The sequence below is a fragment of the Frankliniella occidentalis genome, unplaced genomic scaffold (assembly GCF_000697945.3).
Source record: "Frankliniella occidentalis isolate FOCC.00 unplaced genomic scaffold, Focc_3.1 Scaffold426, whole genome shotgun sequence".
Lineage (NCBI taxonomy): Eukaryota > Metazoa > Arthropoda > Insecta > Thysanoptera > Thripidae > Frankliniella > Frankliniella occidentalis.
Genome location: NW_026267547.1, coordinates 71,786 through 75,943, shown reverse-complemented (window position 1 = coordinate 75,943; position 4,158 = coordinate 71,786). Strand labels below are relative to the sequence as shown.

Below are 4,158 nucleotides of genomic sequence, written 5' to 3'. Positions count from 1 at the left end.
CGTCTGTAACAAGAGAGGCCACACTGCTGAAAACTGCTGGTTTGGTGCTGCTGGTAATGGCAGTGGTAGTGGCAACTACCAGTCAAGACCTCACTCTTACCCAATGTATCCGCCACAGTTTTACCATGCTGGTATGCCGTGGCAGAACCAGTGGGGTAATCAGTGGCCCCAATACAATCAAGGCCAACAACAACAGCCAAATCAACAGTAAAACTCTGGTCAGCAGCAACAACAAAACGCCAACAAACCCAACAACAACCAGGGAAACTAACAACTGCTGCCCCTGAAGTGGTCAAGTCGGCAGCTACAGTACAAAGTGCAAAATCTCAGCCAGACCACGTAGACCACAACTTATCTGACTTCGACCAGTTTCCGACACCTGGAAGCCCAATGGTTACATGGTCACTAAATGGTGTCAAGTCAAAATGTGTCACAGATACTGGAGCAGTAATTACTGTAGTTAAGAGAGGACACTTACCTGGACCTACACCCAAGTAAGCCAAAGCTCGTCTGAAAGGCGTCACAGTAGGCACGGGCAAGTTGTATGGTCCAAGGTTAGTCACTTTCACCTACGATGACATTGAAGTACAGTTTCCTGTGTACGAAAGTGACATAGAAGTTGACTGCCTGATTGGAAACGACTTCATTCATTACTTTGGAATAGGCATTGAAAGCTCTGAGGGATATGTTACGTTCAGAAGAACTTCACCAAGTAATTACCTCCCAAGTCCGGTTCAAATCCCTTGCGAGATGGTCCATACTCCAAGTGTGGGTAGGTTCCACTCTGGATGTGTGTACTTTGTCGCTCGGGCAAGCCGCACTCTGAATCTGTCTCCATTAGCAGATATTGCAGTAGTTACAGAACTGGAAACTGATACTCAGTTCCCTAAAGTTCAGATTGAAGATCAGCTAAAAACAAAAGAAAGAAAAAGTGGTTCCAGTGTGCACACTATAAAACAAATAAATATAAAAGGTTCCACAAATGCTGACAATAACACTGATAGCCTTCTAATGTCTCCAGAAGAAGAGGATAGGTTACATAAAGTTCAACTTGGCCTGATGACTCAACCATTACCTCATGATCCAGGACCAAAGCCTTCTCAACTCCATCCAAGTGTTTTAACAATGTCTGGAGTAGTGCCTTGTGTGAAAGCACCAATGGTCGAAGTCTATCTCCTAAATTCAACTGAGTATGAAGGTCAAGAAGAGTCCAATTCTCCAGAAATTCCAGCTCAAGCAGCAGCAGTCCAGTCTCAAAATTCACAGTCATCCAGTTTCTCCAATCCCAGTTCTCTCGATGTAGATTTTGATCCAGTTCCTAGAAAAGAAGCGATGCCATCTAGTCAGCCTTTACCACCAGATTTACATGACTTAGTCAAAAGATGCAAAAATCTTACCACAGACCAAGAGGCTCAAGTTTCAGACCTTTTGCGGAAACATGATGTCTTTGCGCCAGACAACACAACGTTTGGTTGCTGTCCGTGGGTTAAGTTTACCATGGACACAGGAGACCATCCTCCCATCAAGATGCAAGCAAGACCAATCCCTCTTCATTACCGTAAAGCAGTCTTTGAAACTTTCATGAAGTACATAGAATGTGGAGCTGTTCGCCCGAGTAACTCAGCGTGGGCATCTCCCATTTTATGTGTACCTAAGAAGACAGGAGAAATCCGTGTTTGCATTGATTATCGAGCCTTGAATCATATTACAAGAGTTCCAGCCATACCTATACCTTTAACTAATGAACTTACTCAGAAAGTAGCTGGTCACAAGATTTATCACTCCTTTGACTTAGCGCATGGCTACCATAACCTTGTAATTGATGAGAAAGACATTCCCAAAACTGCAGTCATCTTGCCTGAAGATCTAGGCCTACCAGCTCGACATTTTGAGTGGACAAGACTCGGTTTCGGTTTGTCTGCAGCTCCTGGCATTTTCCAACAAGTTACGGACCGATTGATGAGACAACCAAGAAATCCAACTCCTGAGAATGATGTTGGTCCACACAGTGCTGTCTACCTTGACGATATTTGTTATTTGTATCGCAGGTGATGACTTTCCATCTATGCTTCTCAGACTAGAAGCTCTCTTCAATCGTGTGCGTGCTTCAGGTTTCTTCTTGAAAGCCAAGAAATGCTTCATCTTCCAAGACAATTGTGAGTACCTAGGCCACATGCTTTCAAAAGAGGGAATAGGCACTGTAAACAAGAAAATTGACAAAATCACATGTTTGCCTGCTCCTAAAATTGTAAAAGAAATGCGTACTTGGCTTGGTATGGTGAACTACTACATCAAGTTCTTACCTAACATGGCAACTGAAGCAGCTCATTTGTACAAGTTACTTCATAAAGATGTTGAGTTCGCCTGGACCAGTGACTGTGAGAAGAGTTTTCAAACCGTCAAGAAACTTCTCAGTTCAGCTCCATTTCTGGGTGTACCAGATATCTCCAAAGGTCCTTTTGTCTTCTACTCGGATGCAAGTCTTACAGGACTGGGAGCAGCCCTGAAACAAAAACAAGGAGATCAAGAGGTTTTAATTGCCTACTGGTCTAAAGTTCTCAACCCTGCTCAACAGAATTACTGTGTAACACACAGAGAACTTCTTGCCCTAGTAGAAGCAGTGGAGCATTTTCATCATTACCTTGCTGGTGCCCCTTTCGAAGTCAAAACGGATCATGCAGCCTTGCAGTGGCTTCGCAATTTTAAGAACCCTTCCGGACTTCTTGCCAGGTTGATCAGCAGGTTAGCTCCTTACAGCTTCACAATCTCCTACATTAAAAGTGTCGACAATGTCGAAGCTGATGCCATGTCAAGAAGACCAAATCGTCCTTGTTCCAGTGACTGCAAGAAATGTACGAAATTAGAAATGCAAGATAAACTTCTCACTCCAGAAACATTGTCAGTGTATTGGGTTTCCATTGCACCCAATCCTGATTTCACACCTGTTCAAATTAAGAAAGATCAACTTTTGGACCAAGAATTAATGCCTATCATTCTAGGCCTACAAGATAAATTGAGACCCACCTTTCAAGATGTTGTTCGCTATGGCCCACGAACAAGATCTCTTTGGTTACAATTCATGTCTCTTGTTTTGCACAATGGAGTTATGTATCGAAGACTCGAACACCCCAGTCTTGATCCAAACAAAGACATTTTTCAACTTGTTCTTCCTTCTGGACATGTAGAGGACTCCATCAAGTCTTATCATGAAAATGCAGCAACAGGAAATCATTTTGGAGTAAGCAAAACTTTCGCTGCTCTCCATAAGGTTTTCTATTGTCCTGGAATGTGGGAAGATGTTGCTTCATTTGTGTCAAAGTGTGAGAAATGTGCAAGATTTAAACATCACAAAAGGTCGAAAATTCCCTTACAAATTTTCAGAGAAGGTGTACTTCATGGCAAGTGGCACATTGACATCTGTGGTCCACTTCCTTTAACTGAAGAAAAGTACAAATACATACTTGTTGCTGTGGAAGCCTTCTCCGGTTGGCCTTTTGCTATCCCCATCAAATCAAAATCTTCCGAAGAAATTGCTGAAGTCCTCATTCGTGATGTTTTCTCTGTGTTTGGAGCACCACTTTCAATTCTTTCAGATCAAGAAAGGTGTTACACATCTGCTGTCATTAAAGACATTTACAATGTCTATGGAATCCAAAGTAGCGCCATTTCCCTTGCACATCCACCTGCAAATGGAAAAGCTGAAAAATGGGTCAGAACGCTAAAAGAACATCTCAAAATGATGGTCTCCAAAGATCAATAGAATTGGCCTAAATACTTACCTCTCATCTGTCAAGCGTATCGCAGCATCCCTTACACAGCAACAAAATTCTCTCCTTATGAGGTGTTTTTCGGTGCTCCCATGCGGACGCCTCTAGACCTTCAAAGAGGTCTACCTCCAGTCAGCAATCCTGTAGAAATGTCAATTAAAAATTATCCATTCTGACTACGCTCAACTCTTGAAGAAATTCACAGTTTTGTTAGAGAGCATACTCAACATGCAGCTCAACGTATGAAGTCGTACTATGACTTACATGTGTCATTAGCCCCTTACAAGAATGGTGATCTAGTCTGGTTCTACCATCCAGTCAGGTCCAGAGGCAGATCTCCAAAGCTGTACAGTCCTTGGGAAGGGCCGTACAGAATTACAAAAATCATCAA

General features: G+C 42.8%; 1 long non-coding RNA gene across 1 annotated transcript; it reads right to left on the bottom strand.

Annotated features, from left to right (window-relative positions):
- Positions 1-1,443: 1,443 nt before the first annotated feature.
- LOC113212187 (uncharacterized) lies at positions 1,444-2,777 on the bottom strand. Its single transcript, XR_008012076.1, has 4 exons — positions 2,642-2,777; positions 2,304-2,503; positions 1,752-2,198; positions 1,444-1,651 (listed from the first exon to the last, which is right to left on the bottom strand). It is a non-coding gene; the product is annotated as an uncharacterized LOC113212187 (long non-coding RNA).
- Positions 2,778-4,158: the final 1,381 nt, after the last annotated feature.